Raw genomic sequence first — 9,138 nt, 5'->3', positions numbered from 1 at the left:
AGCGAGAGCACAGAGGCCCGGAGTGTGCTTGTGAAATATGAGTGGAATTCGGCCTGGCAGGAGAAATGAGGAATATCACCGGGTGACACTGAGCAATACGCTTGTGTCTTGCCTCGGCTTTGATCCTGCGCTCTGTGGAGACCTGCATCCCGAGCCGCCGTGATAGGGGGAAGGCATGATGTATTCCACAAATGAGCTCCAGTTTTGGCAGGGGAGTGACAGGCCACAAGCTCTGTGAGGATCTGGGAACACCGAGGTCCAGGCTCCAGCAGAGCTTTTGACAGCCTCAGCCAAAACTGAGAGACGATCCTGTAAAGCTACTTGAATTTCCCCACCACGCGCTCGGAGCCAACAGTCAGCCTGGCCTATTCGAGCATGTGGCGTGAGGCTGGCTGCAAAGACCGACGTGTGCTCCACCACAATTCCACGGACCAAGAAGGTCAAGAGGGACTCATGCAGACTGGATAGATGCTCTCGTTCCTCTCATTCAGCTCTTTGTTCCTCACATACTCTTTTGTCTTCTCTCTTTTTTCTCCTTCTCAGAGTCATTTCTTTTTATTCTGTTATCTTTCCCTATGCCTCCTCACTCTTCCTGCCCCTTTGTCTCTCTCTCTCCGCCGGCCCATTTGTATTCACTCCTTACATAACAGTGAAATCAGATTGTGGTGCTTTGCAAGGATGTAATCAAAGTGCCTTGGCTGAAATTTAATTCAGGTAAAGTTGCAGTTAAGAACAGGATGAATTATAAAACTCTGTATCCATTAAATGTGTGGGAAATAAGGTGTCGGCCTGAGAATTATGATGGATACTGCACTGGGCAGCATAAGCTATTTTACATTTCTTTCCTGCGCCACCGAAGATAAATCAGAGAAAATGTTAGGCTCGCCTGCCAGTGTTCATATTAACGGGCCTTTTGCATTAAGTTTATGACATCTGAGTGCAGGGATGAAATACATGTGCATCTTAAAGGGCAAATGACACATAATCCTTAAAGAGTTATGTGCACTGACCATTTTTCTCCTCCTCCTCCAAGAGCCACTTCCAGTTCACACCATGCAGAGGGGTTATTATGTATTGATCAAGTGCAGCAAGGTTCTGAGAAGGACGAGGTCCTCCCCCACATCTGAGGCCACACTCGAGAAGTGTGACACTCACGCCACTGGCCTTTGTCGTCACACTCTCCCTTGGTCCATTTCTTGGCTGCAGGCATCGTGCAAACCTTCAGAAAGGCAAACGAGACACAGTCTTGGTTATAGAATTAGCAGAACACACGATCTTCATTATTCTTAAATGACGTACAAGTTTATTTATACAGAAGAACATCACAGATGTCATGTACAAAAAAGAGTAACTACAAATTATACAGAAAAAAATCTCCCTAAATCGTATTTATGCTCTTAAATTTTCTACATTTTTAGTTTTGCATCCCTTACATGTTATCAAAATGCAAAAAACACCATATAGTGTTAACATATATACATATATCTAATGGAAAATGTTCAGTACCAGTGTTTTAGCTTTAAAACTTTATTCAAGCAAAATATTTCCACCCATTTTTAATGTAATTTCCACCTTCCCACACATTTCATTTACACAAAGGCCAATAATAAACAGCATCATCACACAGCAGTGATCATGCAGGAAATTAGATGAATCACATTGAAGAGTATCTGATGCATTAAGTTTCTGTTCTCTGGCCCCCGTGGTACTGAATGTAAAATGTCTGGCTGTGACTCCACTTTATGCAGGAGGAGGATGACTCATGTTTCTGTTGTTCATGTCTCTGGACATCCTCTCTTCACTTTCTGTTAGAAAACAACAACTCAATTATAAATTTGCTTAATTGCATTATCCACAGCTGGGAGCATAGCCCTGCATGTTTTAGACTTGAAAGACACGATTAGATTCAATGGACTTCCACTGGTTTGACTTTTGTTTCAGTGTAATGAATGAGGAGAGGTTTTGTTGTTGTTTTTCACACGTCCCTCCATCAAAATATTGGTGAGTAGATAATGAGGGAATTGTTACTTTTGGGTGAACTATCCCTTTAATGTGAGCCCAATGATTTCAGCATTTACAAAAATATATACAGAAAATTGTATGGCACATAATGAAGTGAAGCCAAAGCATCTCCATCGCCCCCTGGTGGCTGACTGCATGGGGCTTGGGCTAAACTAATGTGTTAAAATGTGATTGACAGCTGAGATTGACGCTTGGTTGGTTGAGCTCCATCTTCTTAATCGCTGCTACGCAAACTCTGCCTCCAAATGCTGTCATTGTCGCAACATGGCATATCCCTGTCTCCGCTATATTTTGGCTTCATTTCTGGACAGTTTGATGAAGAAAGAAAGAAACCTTGGCTTCCCATTTGTGGAGATGTCATGTCGTCCATCTCTATGTGAAGTCTATGGACAGTACCTAGAAGCTTGTTGCTTTATTCTGCCCTCAAGTGGCCAAAAAACAAAATCAGTAACCACAACTTTAAATCTGATTTAATTATTTTAAACTTTATCAGTCCCCAGATCAAGCAACTTATTCCTAAAGTTGATATTTCAGTAAGTTTTGTGTGCAGCTACTCCTCCAGTAGGAGGTACAAGGCTCACATGTGGCAGCCACAACACTGCGACCACAGTAAAACGAGCCCACGCCACCACTTGCGGCCATAAAATACGCCTTTGGGTATTTGGAGGCTACACAAGCCGCAGACAGCAGCAGTCAGCATGGCTTTGCCTTTTTTCGCTGCCTTCTTCTCTTTTCAGGTCAACGAAAGTGGCTAGTGGCAAGTTGTCTAACTCGGCCGAGCTAGTACACAAACCGATGCTCCATGAGGACATGGCTTTACGCTACAGACTCACCACAACAGCTGCGGACAAAGCCTCAGTGTTTACAGAGTTCATGGCTGAGGATAAGGAAGAGGAGGAGGCAGCAGGAAGGAGGAGGAGGGCAAGTGGGAGAGATGTAGGTCTCGGCTTCCAGTGCTGGAGGAAAAAAAATGACCATGGGACCACAATGGTGCCCACAGGAATTCAAGTCTCGGCTTAAAAAAAAACATTGAGTGGCCATTCTGCACATTAGTTTGTGTAACAAAAGAGACACTGTAAGACACCTGGGGAAAGAAGAGGAAGAAAATGGAGGTGATGAGGTGAAGGATAAATTGGCCTTGCACATATGGTGCCTGCTACTTCAACAATGGGATTGGATGTGCTGGGCTGTGTGCGCAGCTCAGATCCAAAGAGGTTAATCAAAAGCAAAATGTGTCTGTGTACGGAGGCAGAGACAAGAGGAGTCGTCCGAGGGAGCAACCCAAAGCATCACACTCTGCTGGGCAGGCTGCCACAGAAGCTCTCAGTGTCATAAAGGATAAATCACAGCACTAAACATCGCCGTGGCACACTCCGTCTGATGCAGCACTACCTCGTAGTTTGGCAAACACGAAATGTGACTTTTGAACTTCAGCAGTTTTTGTAAACGTCTTTCACGGTGAGGGCCGTCAAAGGTACAATGATGCACAGAGGTGGCGTTGTTAGAGCCAACATGGTGCAACACAATGTAAAAGAAGCTGCCCTTGGCTGAAGGACGGAAAGAGCTCTTCTCTCTCATCATCCGGCTGAGGTGAAATGAATCAGCAATGTTGTTCCTGTTTGATGTCTGAGCTAATTAATTACTAATGAGGGATGTCATATTTCATTAAATAAACCCAGTCATTAAAGAGTGGTAGGATTAATGACTGTGGATTGTGTGGATTTATTACCACCGCAGAGGAGGATATGTTTTTTTAATCAGCGTTTGTTTGTCTGTTAGTTAGAAGCATTACACAAAAACTACTAAATAGATAATAATGAAACCTGGTGGAAGGATGCAATATGAGACTAAAATTGGTCCGGATCCCAATCAGGGGCCAAGTCTAGAATATTTTTTTTGTTTTCATTGTGGATTAGCTTTTTTGACAGATTTCCCAGGCAATAATTCATCTGGCAAAAAAAAACTGGCACATTTTAATGGACTGATTTCTGTGAGTGTATGAATTTGGTGCAGCTTGATTGAGTTTAAGGGGATTGTTGGGCCTTGGTGGTGGTACATGCTCTTCTGAGTGATATTATAGTTTCAGTATCATGGGCTCAAATGTACAGTATAGTTTTTATGTTTTCTATATCATAAACTAACCTTACTCAAACTGCAGCCAATTAAACACACTAGTAGATATCAGTTCCCTAAATATGCCTGATTTCGTTCACCATACATTATTTCACATTACCTCCCTAGCGGAGGTAATTATTAATGACATTATCTATTGAATTAGCTGCATGGCTGCTGCTGACAAGCTGGAACAATACTAGACAATATTTCCCAAGATTTGTCTGTCTGTGTGGGAGACGAGCAGCGACACCAGCAGAACAGACAGAAGCACAGAGAGTGATGCTTTAATTAAAAGCTACACGCCTTTTCTAAAAAGCAATCCCTCTTGACACGTGGTAGGTACGAAGAAACACACTGAAAGATTACTACAAGAGGAGTCGACACGCAAATGACAACCGAGCCTCCTCCGATGAAACGTGTGACATTCCTTATACGTGTGAGTAAATGTGTGGGACTCCATTTAAAGACTGTTGCCACATTCACACTCTTGAGTATATTTACACCTTTTTTTCATATCTTCTCCTTTTCTCCTGTATAAAATTTTCTGCAGAGCTTTGATTCTTCCTGGAAGTGTCCACAATCCTTCTGATGCTGCACATGCAGAGCTCATCGCATGTTCGCAGCACACAGGCCGTCCACACGGAAAATTTACTTCTGTCCCACAGCTCCGTGCCCAGGGGCTACCACCGCTCTGGACCTGGTGACGGAACAGGACGACAGTACAATATCATCCTAGTAGCCTAGGGAGGGAATACCCACAATGCAATGTGCAGACTCTTTTGGGTTTGTAATGATCCATTTTTATTAGAAATGACCCTCAGTGGTGGAGTCCACAAGCTCTGACTGACTCAAAAGACAACAGGAAGAGAATTTATAACTGAGCTAAATTAATAAAAGAATAAAATCTTTTTTAGACATATAGGTCAAATAAAATATTTATTTCAAAATCGTTTGAGTTCCTTTTGTTTGAGCAGATTCTCTCCACAACTTGAAAATGGTTGCCGTTAGAAAATGGTTATTTGCAGATATTTAGTGTTTTAAAAACTTAACCTCTCTCTCTCAGACTCCTTTAATGCTTCTCCACTGGAACTGGTTCGAACACACCTCGCTCACATCAGTGTCCTTTTTGTTAACTGCGATTTAATGGGGGGATTAGGTCTACTTTGCTCTATTTCAAAGTATACATCCATCCTCCTAAAAGTGTTGACATTGCAATAACCCTGACTTTCAGCATGGCTCCTCATAATGGCCGCTTGCTCACCAGCGAAACGCCAAACAAGTAAACCCTCGACATTTTCAGGCACCATTTTATGAAATCCATAAATTCTGAGTATTTATGATTGGGCCTCCTGGAGCTCATAATGAGAGTAATGAAAAGGTCTGCCTGGCAACACTTTGACCTGCTGACCAAAGGAAAACATACAGTAAGGTCCTGGTTATGCAGCGGGAGATGTTACGCCAAGGTTTTGCCCCAGGTTTGGTTCTTTCTGTGTGCCTTGGCCTTATGTAAGTCTCAATGAAAATGTCTCACAGACAACAAAAAACCTTTGACGGCACAAGGACAGATCTGTTGCCTGTTTGTTTGCAAAAGCATTCCTGAGGCAGACACAGCTGGCGGTGATGGCATTAGAGGAGACCGCCCCCACCTGAAGATTGGCGGCACTGGCTGTTTGTTCAAACACTTACAGCTCCATCAATCAATAGTTTCTATATTAAAAATTGATCGGAAGTCTTCTCTGCAGTCCCGCTAAGCAGAGGCCTTTAGCCTCTTTTAGCTTGATGACTCTGGCTTGGTCAACAAAGCATGTCACCCTTGCATAAGGAGACCACAGTTTGCATCCTGTCACGTACAAATATTGATTTATTTTCAGCAAGACATTGATCTTTCTCCTCACCTTATCCAACTAGATTTACTTCCACAAAACCTAAACAGACCTTAACCACTGAAGTGTCAGATCAGAAAAGCTTTTGATATATTGTTTAATCGAATGGGTTGTTTATGAGGGAACTCTAGAGTGATCAGACATCTGTGAAAATTGGAAGTGTTTGGATTTCTGTGAATGCACAGAAGCAACAAGCAAAATGGAAGGGATCTGGAAATAAGAAAAAGCTAGAATGGTACTCAGTAGAGCGCATACCTCCGCCAAGGCGGTCCCTTAAATTCAATCAAGCCTTACAGCTGTGGCTATATTCTGTTTCTCAGCTACACATCGATGGTCACAGGTTACTAGCCATGTTTGTTATAAGACAGTGGCTTAAAATAAACCTCCTATGAAACCATATTTAAATCCACTAGATTCAGGTTCAACTTTATTGTTATAGCACATAACACAAGTACAATGAAATGCAGTTATACATCTAACCAAAAAGTGCAAAGAGTAATTTAAGGTGCTGATGAGGCAATAAACGACTGTACCGAGGGAAAATATGTGAAACTAGGAAAAAGATTATTACTAATTGAAAGCAAACGCCATATTGGTTAGATTATGTTTTTACAGATTTTTTTTTTGATTTGCATGAAACTGATCATTTAATCCAAAAGTGTTTTATAGGTATGAAGGCTTGGACAAGTGTTAACTATATGAATCTAAATAACCAAAAGGCAAAATAGCAGGGATCTGTAGGAAAGTGGCTGAAAAAAAGCCGACACCCCACATGAAAACACATCCACATCCACCAGAGCCAGATTTTTATTTGGAGCTTTAACGAGATGGCAAACTAATTATGTCTGAATTTGTTAATCAGGATTCTTACCTAAATCTCTGAGTAATCAAACAAACAAATTCCTCTGCACATCACACAAATGCTCGACTCCACACATCAGATCCAGCTAATGTCTGTTTGCAGTGAACAGTCTGGCAGTCAAATTTACTCCAATAAACCGAGTCACAAATTCCAGCCAGGCACCTTTATCCAACTCTCAGACCTCGGCAGAGTGATATGCAGAATCCTACATTGTTGCATGCCGGCCAATCACCTCTCTGACACACAGTTCAGTGGTTCGACTCGGCAGACAGGGAGGCTCTGTAATGTTTCATAATCAAGCTTATCCATCCGAGCGTGGAGAGCAGCTGGACTGGGCTGATATTAGTATGCCCCTGGTGTGGCTCGGTGACAGAAGCTGTAGCCCTCTCGCCCTGCCTCTCTCTCCTCCCAGTCATTGCGTGGTGTCAGATGGAGAATTTTATGTGACAGAGGGTGGAATGAAATGTGCCGACGCTCTCCAGCAAACTTAGATTGGCTTTATAGCGTTTACTGTTTTGAGATAACTGATGGTCAGGGCACACATCGTTCAAAGCCAGCGAACGCTAGCAGGACTGCTTTGAGAGCTGATTTGTGGGAAGCCCAACACAGAATCTTAGCAGAGGTTGACATCGAGAGACAGACAGAGATTTCAAATAAAAATGCAGTTACGATTTTAAATCAAGTGCCTGACAGTGAGTTTGCGCTGCCGGTGAGCCTCGCTGCCACCTGACAGATTGTGATAAAATCAGATTTGGCATTTGAAGCGCTGTACCTGCAACAGCTGTCTCTCCCCTCCACCATGACAGATCCTGCAATTAGTGATAGTGACGACTGCCAACTGCTGACATGGCTTTGAATCAGCCACCTATCCCCACTCTGGTTGTGGCTTTTTTTTTTAGAGGGAATCATTAGCTTATCTCGATAACCATGTACCCAGCAGAGAGAAGCCAATCGCAGAGGCAGCGCAGGCTCAGACAGGTGTTCTCACCCAGCGGGTGACAGCTTGTCACTATAGTCGATTTTCAGAGCTGGACTCAGACACTTCATCTAGGGCTGGTACAAATGCAGACAGGTACCACAGCAATGGGGAATTCTATCATTACCATTGACCAACATAAAAAGAGGTCTTCTCAAACAAAGATCCAGGCAGAACAGTATATATCAATATTTATATATATATTGAGAGAATGAGTCTGTGTGTGTGTGTGTGTATGAGAGAGAGAGAGAAAATTTCTGATTCAATTCGATTTCTGTTCTCTAATTTCTATGTATGATTTAGTAGCAAATGGAAAAGAAGGCCGTAAAAATGCAATCTTTGTTTTCAGTTTCTTAATTTTAAACATCCATATCTTTTCCTTTATTGAAGCTGCATTGTTGACACGCAGCTACATACCCTTTTCATTCTGACGCTATCGATTTAGAGGAAAAGTCAGAAAAGAAAGTAAAACCAAAGGACGACGAAAGACCATAACACTTTCTACAAGAACGTCTTAAAGCCAAATGAATTGCGGTCAAATTTGCATATAAATGTCCTGCCAGAAACTATACAGCCGACGGTATAACATTTGTAGTAGTAACGTGCTTGCATTTCTAAAATGTTTTTCAAAGTTACCTGAGAAACAAACATTTCAATATAATCCACATTTTATTGGATTGAAAACTAAGTTACAACTTGTATTGTTGAATATTATGGCAAATGTCCGGGGAAACTCAATGGTGTGGATTTAAGAACAAACTCTTGATTGTGTCTCTCAAAGCTGCACTTTCAGACTGGTACTGTGAGCACATTCCAAGAGCCGGGGGAAAAACCTACAGTGGATATCCTTCTTTTCACCACCTCTCTCCTTGTCCATCTATTAATGGTGAATTCATGGGTTGCCAAGTCTGGGCCCGACCTCCAGATAGATAACAGGTAATGTTATCCACCCTGACATTTCCCCAGTTAAATGTAGTCTCTGGAATTCAAGCTACATTTCTTCAGACACAAAGACTCTCCAGAAAATCCAGTTTTTCCTCCTTGTCTGTATCGATTTAACGCAGAGACAAGAGTGGAGAAGCCGGGAATGGAGGAGGGAAACACCATCACAGACACAGGGCTTTCTAAAAAAAAAAATGCTTTCAGCTGGTTAGGCCGGGATTTTACTGTGACAGAAAATAAATGGGCTGCATTTACAGAGGCTTTCCACCAACATGATATGTGTTGTGGGGTTATTGAGAGAGAAACTGAATGAGGAAGGATGGGGTCAATGGCTGCTG

General features: G+C 42.4%; 1 long non-coding RNA gene across 1 annotated transcript in view; it reads right to left on the bottom strand.

The window, feature by feature from the left end:
- Positions 1-1,079: 1,079 nt before the first annotated feature.
- LOC138406132 (uncharacterized) overlaps positions 1,080-9,138 on the bottom strand; it is a 79,870-nt gene continuing 71,811 nt past the window's right edge. The window contains exon 3 of the long non-coding RNA XR_011239761.1: positions 1,080-1,219. This is a non-coding gene — a long non-coding RNA (uncharacterized lncRNA). The remainder of the gene's footprint in view (positions 1,220-9,138) is intronic.

This window comes from Paralichthys olivaceus, chromosome 21, assembly GCF_024713975.1.
Source record: "Paralichthys olivaceus isolate ysfri-2021 chromosome 21, ASM2471397v2, whole genome shotgun sequence".
In the NCBI taxonomy this organism is placed as follows: Eukaryota; Metazoa; Chordata; class Actinopteri; order Pleuronectiformes; family Paralichthyidae; genus Paralichthys; species Paralichthys olivaceus.
Note: the sequence above shows the minus strand (reverse complement) of the source record. Positions and strands in the feature narration are given on the sequence as shown.